Genomic DNA, 15,109 nt, shown 5'->3' on the forward strand with positions numbered 1-15,109 from the left:
AGGCGGCTGTGGAGCATATCCATCCCAGGTATGGGGGCTCCATACCTGGGATGGATATGCTCCATAGGCCCAGTCCATTAACACATACACCACTGACCCATAAATCACTGTCCAAGGCCTCAGATAGCCCCGGCCTGTTGGAACATTCTGGCCTCCTCCACTATTCACATGAACCACTGCAGATAAATCAGATCCTTCTCCCGAAAACTTTCATTCATTTCATCGCCTCCTGTTTATCTCCTCTCATTATCTCTTCTGACAGATTAGCATTTTCCCACGTACATGATTGAAGTGTGCGACTTAAAAGGTTCATTTCTATGTTTTTGCTTTGAAAATTCATGCATGGATTTGCTAAAAACAAGTGTGATAATCAGTGTGACTGGCTTATTGTGGCACACAGACCATCATCTCAATGAGGTCAGAAATGAGAATATGAAGTGACTCCAGCATTTCTGCTTCGGCCTGTGCAAGCAAAGCGGGATACAGTTAATTACTGCACGAAGTTCAAGAGACATGCTGACACAACTGAAGTGCTACACATGCGCTCCTCACACGTTGAAGCTGCCGGACCCTCTCACACTCACAAACAGGCAGTCAGCCAGCCGTCCCCTGAAGTCTGCTTTCCCTGTCAAAGAAATGGAGTCATTGTGGTCTGCGTGATGAAGCTTTATACTATCCCCTCGACAAATTAACTCATTAATGATTGATTTAAATTGAACATGTATGAAGAAACCATTCATCTATTCATGGAATCTCATTTCTTCTGTTTTATGGAGTGATGCTTTTGACAGGAAGTAGTGTAGCAAAATGGAAAAACCCAATCGTCCAAGAAAGATAGGCTTTTTTATTAATGCCTTTCTCTCCATCTGCCTCACAATTCTCTAACACAAAGAATTCATTTGAGCTTTTCTACGGCAACGGCACAGAACGATGATGGGTACTGATTAAAACTATTCTTGTACTTAAATTGAAATGCAAGATATGCCATTTCATGTGATTATCATTTGTACATGTGCGCAGGTCTGTGAACCCCAACAGCACCGCAGTTCTTAAGCTTTTATTCACCCCATTGTTACTCCGACTAAAACATAATTTGTATTGCACACCTCATTCCCTTGGCATGGAATATGGGACATTCAATGTCAGCACCAAGAATGTGAAGTACTTCAAAGCAAAGGATGGTACTTTTCCTCAGTCCCTTCTGGAGTATTGTGAATGCCAGCAGGAAGAACATTAGATGAAGAAGAAAAAGTGAGTGCAGGCATGGAGGGAAAGATGGAGTGGAGGAGGGTGAAAGAAAAGATGCCAGCTCATTAAACATGTACAGTTGAGAGACAGGGAGTGAAGAAAGGAGTAAGAAAAAGGGAAAGAAAAGTTTTTCTCTTGTGGGCTGAGAAGCAGTCAGCTCGGGCATGGCCGTACTTATTTGGCCCCATGCAGAGCAACAACCCTCAGTTCTGTCAACATGAGGACACAGTATGTCATCATTGATGAACCCTCTGTGAGAAGGAATACAGTCTAGTTCACAGGGAAAACAGATAATGTGCTGGGGGAAGGATCAGAAAGAAAAGCCTCGGCTTTTGAGCGTTTTCATGCGGTGGCGCTGATTACTTTTCTCCTTTCATGTGTTTCTAAAACATACATTAACAAGAAATGCTGTAGCATGTGGATGTGGTCTTTAATGGAGAGGCCCCCATTATTTTTCACTACGGAGGCAATGTGAAGATAATATCAGCTATTACATTTTCTGAGAAGTCATAGAGGCCTCTGCACAAAGAAATGTGTCTCCTTTTTGCAGGCTGTGAGTGTCTGTAAGGGCGCTATTGTGCAGTGTTGGTCTTCACAGCAGAAGTAAAGGTGGATGGGAAAGCTACTTTAAAGGATTTGGTTTATGTGGAAGTGAGGGGATTTAAAATAGTTTAGTAATTATGTTAGTTATTTAATAGTAATTGTCCATGCCTTTCATGTATCGTCCTTCACTCTAAATGTATCAGTGTAGTATTAGTGTTATGTGTTCTCTGATAGTTTGCAAGGACAAGTTAATCATTATAATTTTGAGGATTTAAGCTTGATGGGTCTGACAGCCTGAAGCCTGTTTAATAGCTTATTCAGAGAATGAAACAGGATCTTTTTGAAGCAAAATGTGTTCTCATAAGTCTGAAATAACCGCACTCATAACCGACTCTAAGTACATTACAAAGCCATTATCAGTTGGCAGGTTTCCTCAGCAACAGTCTAATGATATGATGCTCTATGTAGTCGTGTATTCCAGCAAGCACAACGCTGGTACGCAAACGTTACATTACTCTACTGCACAGATGAGTGTTGCATTCTCGTCAGACCAGTGTTGCAAGCATCAAATGTTTTCAGCAGCAAAGAATGGTATTGTTTGATTGATTTGCTGTCTTAGGTATCGTCAAAGCACTTTTCCCTTTGCAATAACTAAGTCTGTGAATGTCTCTGCATACTGGAAGTAGTGACGTCGTGTGTAAACACAAGAACACGTGTGGTGTGTATCAGAGTTTCTGTGTTTGTCGGCAATCGTGGAGTTTACTCTCTTTTTACATCTGGGTCATGTGAATTGAAAAAGGTTTTGTTGAGTGTAACCTGTATGACGGGGAGTTTTCCTGCCTTTTCACCCAAGTCATTTGAGGTGTGCTTCAGTCCTCTTGTGACCCATGCAGAGCTTGAGTCGCTGCCATGCTTGACTGCCTGCTATCATCTATATCTGCATTTTTGGCATTGGCGTCTCCCTCCTCTGGTGCTGTTTCTCTGGTTATCGTAATGAAGGAATGAGCAGAAGATAGGATTCCCTGTATCCCTGTTTAGCCATGATATGCGGCTGCATGGGCTGAAGAATGTGTGTTTAAATGAGTTTTGACATTCACTTTGCTGCATGTCCAAATTGGTAGCACGGTGCATTATTCACTCATAATGCACTCTTTGTGTAATGCTAATGCCTCCTCCCTGTTCCAAATGCCAATTACATTTTAGCACACTTGTCACTGCATAACCCAATTTAATACCAGACTTCTTGCCCAACACCCGATGGAAGTCAAAATGTTGTTGCTCTCTCGCGAAAGAGATGCATTCTTTTGTTTTGTGTGTGTATCTGGGAGAGAAACACCTAAAACGTCCGAGTTAATATCCATAAACATTCCTTGATAAACTCTCCTAGAGAAGTAAACATCCTTTACTATACACCATCTTCATGTGAATTTCTGTGACACATCTTAGGAGAGCAGTATGATTAGTCTTTATGCATTTGTGATGTGAGTCAGAGTACTGACTTCAGTGTGTTTCATTACATCTGGGGCAGTTTCCAAATGAAAAATGTTAACCATGGGTCATAAAGTTTCACTCCTCACTGATCGCTAGGTCAATGACAGCAAAGCAGGGGGTTGCAAACAGATGCTCGGTCAGGAACGTAGCGGAGGATTTAGTCACCAGCAAAATGCTAGGATCTCACATTGTGAGGAGACTACTTGCTCTCACATTATCAGCATTCACATTACAGGCTCATTAACAAGAATAATGGAGCTCAATAAAAGCAATCAGGCTCTGAAATAAACTACAATTAAACAACCTTATTTTTCCCCATTAGAGGGAGAGCACCCCTCTGGGCTGAAGAAGAAGGACATTGCTTCAGTCTTTTCCCATCTGCTGCAGACAGACATTATTACTGTGCACTCGTGACAGTCGCATACTGTAAACATCAGACAAAGACAAACAGGATTTTTGAGTGTTCCTGTTGTTTGATAGCTTCATAATGCTTCTGCCATGCTATACAAACGCATCCCAAAGCTTTTAATGTCTAGTTACACTGCACAAACACATTGTGTACTGTTGACGTTCTGCAGAGTATCATTCCCTCCATAAATCCATCCAAAGCCCCAGCATGAAGTGCGGACTGTAGTGCGCAAACATGTCGCAGAGCTTTGCTTTGGGAGCTGCAGCGCCAGGAAAGGCCTGTCTGCTTAGGGGCTATAATTTAATTGAGGGATTAGTATTACTGTGCAGGGTATAATATACTTCTTTCAGCACCTGCCATTTAACCTTGCTGGTGGTGAGCAGGACTTGCAGGAACAGAGAGAGGGGTTAGCTTTAATCGTCAACATGCTGGAGCCCTGAACGGCGGCTGGGGGTTTTGAGCCCCCCTTATTGATTCCAACAGATGGCAGAACCAGAGAGAGAGTTTTTCCGCTGACTCGATGCCCAGATGAACAGCAGTGGAGAGCTTGCCATGGCTTCATTAAATATTCACTCGCAGCTACAACACACCAAACATTAAGCACACACAGACAAGACACAAAAGAACCACAATAAAAGTGCCACTGTGCGGATATGTGAAGGCAGAGCCATATCCAAGGAAGAAGACATTTACCTCGTTCCCAAGCCTTTTGAAATATTGATCGGTCAGTGACAATGGCTTGAGTAAGCTTGACAATAAAAGTCTGAATTATATTCATTATGAACTTATTGGTTAATTATTTTCTTTCTACACACTTTCTAAGCTTCAACTTGAGAAGGATCATACATTAACCATCATATCTCCAGCAATTATCATTATCAATCAGTCTTTTCCCAATCGTGCTGCTTCAGAGAAACTGTAATTTAGCACTTCATAAAGCAGCAATGGAACGAGGTGTGATGAGTTCTGGAAGAATTTATCGTCGTGCTTATGAGACTTCCGTTATGTATGCAAAATACTCCCTATGAACTTGAACCACCTGAGGATTTGTTTATGTTGGCAATTAACTGCAGGAAAGATGATTGTTGGGCAGGTCAGGAAAATAATTACAGGGCTTAGGCAATGTCAGGCGTCACATTAGGCCACATCAAGACCCGTCTCTGCTGTTCAGAATTAAATATGCAAATAAAGCTTCAAAGCTTTGTAGGGACACACTTCCTGTAGCACTGTAATAACAATATCATCAACATGTGATGCCACTAGTATGTAGTAGCTGCTATTTAATCTATTTATTATTTTAATATGTACTGAGATTTCCAGACCTGCTTTTTTTGAAGTGACAAAATGGTGTTAAATAAAAAGGTTGTTATTGAAATCGTATAAGAATAGTTAAAGTCAAGGAATCACTATGGATTAGCAGTTTTACATGCACATTGTACATTATATGAGTATTCACAATGTAGAATCTACATTGTAGATGAATACTCAATATTAACACACAAATTGTACTATTAACATTGAAGAACAGCATCTCCTTGAACCTAATTTTCTATTCAGTGATCTTACGGGGACAGGAATATGTCAAGTGGAAATGTTACGGGTGGTGTTTTGTAATGTCTTTTACTTGGCAGATGCAGTTAAACAGAGCTCGGAGCTAATTTAATTGTGCACATCTACTCATGCTTGATTTTGAACGTGTGCTTGAGAAAAGGAGGGAAGGAGTGGGAGAGAGAGCTTTAGGAGACGCGAGCTTTGTAAACACATACAGCTGTATCCTCTTTAAAGCAGGCCCTGTGGCTGCCCCCTCTTCTCTGTGTGTAAGCTATCATGTACTTCTGTCATGATAGGGGGCAATGAAACTCAGGGCTAAAACGGCAGTTATTTGTTATGTTCCACAGTTTCCTTTCTCTTTCTGTCGCTATCCCTCACTGTTCTCTATTTACTCTACTTGGTTAGCTTGACGGGGAAACATCTTTTATACATCATCATTGCGGTCGTTGTTGAATAATAATAATAATAATAATAATGATTTAGTTTCTGTTGTTAAGTATGTTGTGTTTCTCTTGAAATGCATTGTGCTGAAGGAGCAAAGAATAGACCAGGACCCACACATCAATGTTATATATTGAAAAGCCCAGTCGATGGTTATTGTTTGATACTCATTATTCTGAGTTGTGTCTCTCTGTGTTTATTCAAAGCCAGGACTTTGTCATGCTGTACTGGATTCTTTACAAGCAGGTCTTAGGGTAGAGCTTGTCTCTATCTCTTTGTCTTTGTTTGGATGTCTCTCTCTCCAGGATTACCAGACTGTGCAGCATAAATCTGATTGGCAATGCATCACTGTGGCAATGTGTTTTTCTTTCTCACACAAGATACTAAGTGCAAACTGCTAACAGAGACACATTGAAACGAGGAAAGAGATGGGAAGATATGTTACAAGTAGTGGGGATTCTTTGAAAACAGTTGCTCCAGTCACTGTCGGTAAATATTGGATCTTAACTTTTTTCCAAGCTTCTTCCACGGTGTGAGACTACACAACACAAGAGGCAAAAACCTCAAAGGTCAGAACTGTAAGCACTCTTTCCACTGTGCCGTAGTTGAAAAAAATTTTCAAGCCTCTAGCTAGTCACTTTTAAAGCTGTGTTAAGCAGTTCTAAAATAATAACAAAAGAACCGAAAACAAGAACTTGGCAACAGAGCTTTTATTATACGATGGTCAAACTGCCTACTTCCACATCTGGCAGAGAGAGAGCAATTTGTATTAGCCCATTGTCTTGTCACCTGATCAATTTAAGTGTATTAATAACTTTCTGATTTGGGAATTTCATATCTTCAGTGTTAACCCTTAGATTGAAAATAATGGATTATGGAGCTTTATAGAAATTCAGTGATTACAGATCTTTATTAGCCATGCGAACACTAAATTCTTCTTACACTAAGAGCGAACCCTTTCAATAATTGTTTCAGTCTATTTTTAAGCAAACTTACAATACTGCTGCCACAAAAGTTCAAATGTTTAAGTAACAGTAATTTATTTACTTTATTTATCTAAACTGCTTAAAACAAACTTTGACTGTTATTGGACTGTTTCTTTTCACTATAGCCATGTTACTGTATGTGTTTTATATAGCCCAAATATAAAAGAAAATGGCCATAAATGGCTTTTCAATATGTACAATATGTGAAAGCCTCTATCTTTAGACCCTTGAATGTGTGTGCTGTAGTGACTGTAGCAGATTTAGTCTTGCAGAGATGTCATCTGTGGAGGCTGCTCTGGGCTTGTCCACTTCAGATAATCTCCTGGGCAAAAGGCTCCCAACCGGACCCAACAGAGCTACTCTTTTAGCATGGGATACAATTGTCTAACACTTGTTTTTTATACCCTGGCTTAAATAGAGAGATGGTGTCCTCTTTTTCAACGCTTCATTTGTCCTAATGCTCTTTTAAATGGGCTCCAGCTATAGAGATGGACAAGTATTCTTGTGGAACTGTGCGATAAGTAGCCTCTCATTTGACCGCCCTTGCAGGCCAATTATAAAGCTGTAACAGGGCAACACTTCCTCAGCCTTTCTGTTATTAAACCTCTCTGGTCTTTCCCTCAGTTTCTCTTTTTGTCTCTGTCATTTTGCTTCCTGTCCTTTCCCTCTCTCTCTTTCTCTTTCTCACTCTCCCCCTGCGGCGCAGAGCAGAGAGGGCAGGCGTGGTGATGGCCAGCCCTAGTGTCCTTCAGTGTCCGATAACAGAGCCTTCCCATCAGCTGCCTGCCTCAGCCAAGCAAGGCCTGGCTAATGGATTTGGCTGGCAGGCATACGTCCCTTCATCCCAATTCAGCCACCCTGCTCTCTCCCACACCTCTCAATTATTCAGTCTCCACTTCTATGCAAATGGTTTCCTATTGAGGAAAAACCTGCCATCACTTTCATCTGGTTGTTATGTGTGCTGATGCGTGGGACTCTGGAGAGTTGTCGGCTGTGACATATGGTATAGCCGGTGAGATGGAGCATTCCGCCTGCTTGCCGATTCCTCATCTCCTTCTAGGCGAAGCTCCATCAGACCTGAACCATTAGAGGCTGATCTATCGAAGTGGCGTTCACAAGTGGTAACACTCTCTAGCAGTTCCCTAGCAACCGCCGCAAGCGCTGGTCTCTTTCACTGTAATGCACAGTTGCTTAGCTACAGAGACTGACAAAACTACACATGGCTGATCTCCCTATAGAGTCAAGGGCCAACAACCAGTGGTATCATTCAGAAGCTGGATCAATGGATGGAAGCAGGCAGGAATAGATGTCTCAGAACACCATTCTCTAGCTATCTGTGAACCTTCAGTGTAGATATTCCAGACAGGACGTTGGATAGTCTCTGTAGTTGATATGCCACCAACTCTCTCACAGCTCCATGTTATACCGACATTCAAATTGAAACAATGACATAGATATTGGAAAGCTAGCATGTGCTTAGCATTTGTGTATGTTTGTTGCTCCTTAGAGTCGGAGGGTGTATCAAGGGCAGTGGGTGCAGGAGAAGACAGGATGAGCGTGAAGGACTGTGTAATTAAGGCACATAAAACAGCCAGCCTCACCGGCAGCAGGAAGGTGTGCTGCTGATTTAGCCCTTCCCCTCCATGCTGGCCACCTGTTAAAGGATTTATTTCCCAGGTCAGTGGTGGGCGCCTGCCATCATCAGGCAACCTGCTTCTTCTCTTGGCACAGAGGGAGGCACGCAGAAGAGATGGGGATTAAAGGGGTTACTTACTGTATGGCAAGTGAACCTAAAGCAATAACCTTTGTTTTTCTCATTTGGGCCTGAGACTTCAGGGCAGGGGATTCGAAGGAAAACGCAAGTTTTATCTTGAGATACATTTTGAGAGGTGTTGATGGTTCAAGGAAATCTATCGTTTCCCACTGCTTTCCCACAGTGTGTGGACACCAATGTGCAATTGAGAGAAGCTTCCTTCTTAAGTCATCTGGGAGACATTGTACCCTTCCAGTAGCCTACCTCAGCAATGTCACACCCCACCTTAGCAGAAGCTTAAAAAAAACACCAGCAAGCGCATTTACCCCCATTTCACACTCTCATATTTCATTTTTGCGTCCACTGAGGTTACCTTTCCATTTTCTTCTTCACTGCAGATACTGCAAGGTGAAAATGGTATGTTATCTGTTTATTTATGAGAACTGCAGTGAGGGCAATGTATTTACCATAGGAGAAGATCTGTGTGTATTTTGAAGACGTCTCAGAGGTAATTCCATGAATCTAGTAGTTAGGTTTATGCTAACAAGGTCTGGGTAGACACACCCCCAGATGGCGGCATGTCTCTGCCCCCCTGAGAGGCAGGCACCGCTGGGCACCACCAGGCAGTGGCAGGGCCTGCTACAGCCAAAAATAATTAAGCACACTGTCACAGGCTTTTTGCTGTGTTCGCACAAATTTTTCATCCAAGTCTCAACATGGGAGAAGGCCTCTGCCTCCAGTCTTTTCTTTTACAGAGACTCAGACACATGCACATGCACAAACACCCACACACACACCCACTGCAGCACTCACTGTTTACACATGATGTCACTGCCAGAGCCGAAGAAGTAGTCTTTGATCAAGTGTCTCAGAGGAACAGTACTTTGTAAACAACCAATAAGATTAGATCCTCATAGGGCTGTAATTCCTCATTTGTTATTGCATACTTTATCAGAAGCTGCATAATAATATAAATTATGTTCATACTTGTTCAACCTGCAAGTGATGAACATTCATATTAATGTACAATATACATGATATAATGTATACAGCTGCGTCTTGCAGCTTCATACAGTGAATGGTTACACTGTATTGTGCAGCAACTCACACGGGGTATAAATCCCATTATTAGCCTTATGTTGGCAGACTGGGATTTCTGTTGCCACTGTTTCTATGACAACATGGTAATAAGTGCAATGTAGATCATGCAGTATAATGCTAATGTATACATTGACATGTACTCATATTCTTGATGTACTTATCCGCATAAGAAACATTACGAAGATGGTTGAAATAAAGGCTGCAAGTCTGCGGATTTATCTTCATTGTTCAAAGGCAATACAGTGTCACACATATTCTGTATTACTATCAAAGTGCCAGAGGCCAATTTAGCAATAAAGTATGTGGTATAGGAGCTTTAAAACACCATATGTATACCTCTTTGGAGGTCTGCTATATTTGAAGATCTTTAAAAGGTCATTCATGCCTTTATCGCCTCCAGACTTCACTATCGCAATGCACTTCATTCTGGTCGTCAAAGCAGGCAAAACATCCAACTTATACAAAATGCTGCTAACAGGCTTTTAACATGTTCTAAGAGAAGCAACCACACCACCCAATCCATTGCTACCCTTCACTGGCTACCTGTGAGTTTTAGAATTGATTTCAAAGATTTTACTGCTCGTTTTTTAAAGCCTTGCATGGTCAGCCTCCTGCTCACTTCTGTGATCTGCTAACTCCCGCTGCCTGGGAATCCTCTGGCAGGGCCCCAGATTCACAATCTTGACTTGTCACTAAGGATGACCGAGCCTTTGCTGTCCGCTCGGCTGTGGATCCCCCTGCCCAAGGTGTTCCCTTAATATCTTCTTTTAGACTCACTTTAATCCGATGCCCTTTCCTAAACTGATGGTATTTTTTGTAATTACTTATTTTATCTTGTTTTTTATTGGGCTAACGTAGAGCTTCCCCTGACACTGGTCACAGTGAGTCCTCTTCACTCACGACAACAAGAATGTGTAATTTTTACTGTTCCCTACACAGAGCAATAAAACACGATGAAGCAAAGACAGTAAGTAAATGATGTGGCCGACTATAGAAGGTACTGTATGTAGGCAGATGCTTTGACAGCCGAGCTTTGGGATATACTTCAGATATCCCACAGACAATTTACACTGGCGGTAACTCTGTTTAATGAAGTTCTAAATGTATCCATATCTTACTTGCATCATCCTTACCTCACCTTACTGAGTTATGTAATTGTCTGCTGTGGGGCTTTGGAGTGTAAAACTCATCTGTTTCTACCATTTATCCTGAAGTGTGCAGGCAGACCGACAGCGGCCTCGAATTGCTGTCCATTCCTTCTATTCTCTCCGTCTCTCCAGTCAGGTGTGGAGAACTATTTTCAGCTCTTTCTGAGCGGCAGCACTGACGTGTAGCAATGTTTTTCACCTGCTCTTCATCATTTCATTTCATACCCTGAGCGGGTTTGCTTTGAAGAAGTGCTATCTGGCTGATGTGTCTGTGTGTTTTTGGCTGCTTTGGGGTGGATTTAAGAGGTTGTTTTTATTTTCCCCCTCTGTGCTAAAAGAGAATCCTCTCGGCTTTTACAAGCTTTCTGTTCCGCACGGTCTGACTGCCCAGACGTACCTGAATGGAAAACAGTGTTTGTTCGACTGTTCTCTGATACCTGAAAATCTTTTATGTTTTATAAACTTCTGTGTTACTGTTTGGAAGCAAAAGTTTTTGATAACATAGATTTCCCCTGGATAAGCAAAGCATGGACTGCTATGTATAGCTGTATAATATATTGTGTGAATCTTTCCTCAACTCTCACCATTGGTGGCTCGTTATGTCGGGCTTAAAACAGAAATCAGATGGAGAGGCACATTTTAAAAGTCACTGTGGTGCTGGTAGTAGTAGACATCTGCTGGATCTGACAGAAAGGGATACCTGTTTGTACGCTTCAAGGCTCCAGGCTAAATGATTTCTCTTAACTTGGGTGATGCTCATTGCTCAGCTCACCTTGTACAACTTGGAGGTAAAACAGCAACATTTCCCCTTTGTCCTACTGTGTCTTCCATCCAGCATGAAGGTCCCACGGTAATTTCTCTCTCTCCAGTGTATGCGTCAGCAATAAATGGCAGTGGCTGTGCCATTTATTGCACACAAGAAACAAGTTGTCATACCCCTGACCTGTACTCTGCTTGTGCAGAGACCACACATTGAAGCTCTTCTGCCACGTCAATCTAACATAGTACCCCAAATTATCTCATTAAGCCCACATTTTTGTGTAAGTAAGATAAATGTTCATGCAGCATGTGGCTCTGATTGCCTAAATACTCTGAAGAACAAGAGACTGTTGTGCAAAAGGCTGGACTGCTATGAATTATGGGGGCTGGGGGAGGGAACAGGGATAGCCTCCTGTCCATCATGCTGCTGCACTCGGGGGCCAACACTGCTCACAGTACTTGTGTTTGACCCAGCTAAATGGGGCCCCCCGTGTTTGTTGAACATATGAAAACACCAGCCTCATCGAAAGTTCACCCTAAAGTGCACTGTGCTATTAGTAACATTAATGCAGGCCTGCTGAGAGATCCAGCACTCTGTTATCTCCTGTGTGCTTTCATTATCTGATGGCTCCGACCCGTGCAGCTAGAAGGCCAACATGTTCCTATGCCGCTTCTCTCCAACAAAGATGAGACCACTCCAGCAAATATTTGCCTTTTACATCTAAACTTTCCACTTAAACTCCCTTTTTGTATTACGTAAAAGTAATTCATTTTTACATTTGTTAATGTATCCTGTCTGATGACATGAGTAGATATCTAAACCACTCCTAAGAATGAGGAAAAGAACATTAATTATCCATTGTTTAAAATAGTCATCTCAGCATTTTTGAAAAGCCTGCACAAAGCAGTGGCAAGGTCAAACTCTGAGTTTAATATAGCGCTCAGAAACGGACCCCATAAATGTATGTATTCCAGCATTTCCCATGCCACTAAAAGGCATGAGTTTATATGTGCTCTACTAAAGGCTTCTCCCTGGTGAGGCATTTCTGTCGGGGGTAACAAAGTGAGCGTATGCACAGCGTGGCACAGCCCTCAGTGCAGAAATGGCTGCATCTGTGATAAATACACACGGCAAACGAATTGCACTGAAGCAGGTGGGGAGCCGACCGATGCTACGCATGACCTTGCTTCTTCTAGCAATAAACCTAAACTTGCTAAATTCAGCAGTTCAACAGATTTAATTTACAACACCGCTGAGAGACGGATGGACAAGGAGATAAAAGATACAGGAAGAATTGGAGGGAAAGAGAGTACGAAAGAACGACAGAGGCAAAGAGAAAGAAGACAAAAAAGGAAGGAGAATTGAAAAACAGAAAGCACGACACGGCTCCAACGCAGCACCTAATGAGATTCTACTATACCATCAATCCAAAGCATCAGCACCCAGTGCACGTGTACTCTCGGTGTGGTAACTTCAACTGTATTCCAACATGTTTGATCTGTGCTGTGCCATGTGGCTATGTGTTGTACTATGAGTAATGTATTCCCATAAGAGTATGTTTCCTATAGCTTTCGTCAAGTCGCACAAGCAGGCATTCAGCCTGTGTGTGTGTGTGTGTGTGTGTGTTCTCTGTCCTTTGAAGTAATATGTGACAGGTGTACCACTGCTAGGTGGGTGCATTCTTTTTGTCGAGTCTCCCTCCCTGGAGGAGTTAGGTCACAGTTCTTCTTCATCCACATGGGGCCCTGAAACTGTCTCTGTGGGTGTTTGGAGGGAGGGGTGAGATGGGCTGAGAGAAGAGAGGAGTGTGAGAATGACCTCTATTTATTTCAAAGGGGCCCTCTCACAGAAGTTGTCAGTGCTGCCTCACACTGATGGGCAAGTTTTGACGCCGTTGTAGATAATCCGTCTTTGTATGTGTGTGAGTGCCGGGTGGAGTGTATCTTTTAGGACCAAGGTCCTGTGAGACTGCACTGGCTGAATGGGTCCTTGTCACAGCTTTTTCAGTGGAGGTACCTTAAACAGGAATAGATAAGAGCCTGCTCTGGTGGCCCTCACACATGCAGCAGTAATGAGGCCATACCCCGGTTCCACTGGCTAAGATCTATTGGAAAAATAGGACCACCGCACTCATTCTTCTGCCAATTCAGGGAGGTCAAACTCTGAACAAGCAAAGTGCCCACAAGTGATGAAAGCTGTTATTGTGATGGGCCTTTATGGTGGTTTGATGGTTTGCTACATCGCATTCCTGCAAGAACAGTCCAGACTTTAATGCTAGTCCCATCAGTGTGTAATGTGCAATGTTGTGGTACCTGTGTTTGCACTGGTTTCCCCAGCCTGTAAATGCACCAATGCAGTGAAAATTAGTGTTTGTTAATAAACTAGTGAAGAATTGACCTTCTCGTCTTTCTGAAAACGCGTGAAGGGTTTTGATTCTCTTAATATGTTATGGAATTGATTGGTCAAAATGAGATAATACGTACAAAGTACTATGTAGCTGCAGTGGTAATCTTGGGAAAAACAGCGGAACATCGACCTGATTAGCTGCATAGAATCCCTCAGGCCCGCATTACCCAGGCAGCTGGTTCAGTAGTGAAGGAGATAGTTTGTTGTGATTAGTCTTGTAATTAAACTGCACAGGCTATGAATACATGAGTAATGAGTGGCAACCTGGATGTGAAAGGAGTTGATAAGTGGGCTGTCTATTTGGTGGAGCTATGGGCTGAGCAACTTAAGTGTCACCCGTTCCTGCCAGACAAAGTGCAGGAAATAGGAAAAGAGCTTGACCTATCTTGTTGTGACTCAGAAGTTGCTCCTGAAGGTCACTGCCCACTACTTCATTTTTTATCCACACTTTGGAGGGTTTTTTTTAATTGTGCAAAAGACAAATATTATTAAATGCAGGGAGCTGTGCGACTGATAAATAAACATCACTAATTGATTCAAATATTGTTATGGTTAAAAAATCTATGAATAAATGAATTTACCAATAAATGAATAATGCAAGAGAGCAGAACTATTTGGAATGTGCCTCTCTCTCTTGTCTCTGCTGATTCACACAAAAGTAAGAATTGTAAAAAGTATTGTTATTTATACAGACAAAAGGCACAAGTACTTTCCGGAACAGGGCCAGATTAAATAACCATTTCACATTCACATGAAGACAGGCTTCAGTGTCGCCCCAGGGAGAGAGCGGCTCTTTCAGCATGAGATGATGCAGCCCCCTGCAGTTTTTTCTTATTGCAGCTTCGTGAATGTCAGCATGTTAGCAACTGTCTGACAATTTTTTTGATATGTAGTAACAAGATTTTCAAAGGCCTCGTGGCATTATCATATTACTTTGAACTCCGAAAATAAGAGAGCAAAAAAAACGTCCTCCCTCTCAGGGCTTCGGGGCCACACTTAGGTCTACACTTGCCAAGATTGGAGAGTTCATCATTCATTTGAAAAGAGCAGAAGGTCAAAAGTTATTATCTGATTAACAAAAATATTTATTTGCTTCGGGCTATAATATGAAGCGACCCACTTCTTCAAGTCGTTTAGAAGAAAATGGGAGCAATGAAGCTGACAAAATTGAAAGCACAAAGACACAAAAGCTGGTGGATTATTTTGATAGTTTTTAGCTCCATTTTATATCCGTCAACAAATAAACTTAAAAACACACTGGGTTCAGTTAAA

At 42.2% G+C, this 15,109-nt stretch overlaps 1 protein-coding gene across 1 annotated transcript in view; it reads left to right on the plus strand.

The window, feature by feature from the left end:
* macrod2 (mono-ADP ribosylhydrolase 2) overlaps positions 1 to 15,109 on the plus strand; it is a 367,748-nt gene that overhangs the window by 249,104 nt on the left and 103,535 nt on the right. The window lies entirely within an intron of this gene.

The sequence above is a fragment of the Cottoperca gobio genome, chromosome 15 (genome assembly GCF_900634415.1).
Source record: "Cottoperca gobio chromosome 15, fCotGob3.1, whole genome shotgun sequence".
NCBI lineage: Eukaryota > Metazoa > Chordata > Actinopteri > Perciformes > Bovichtidae > Cottoperca > Cottoperca gobio.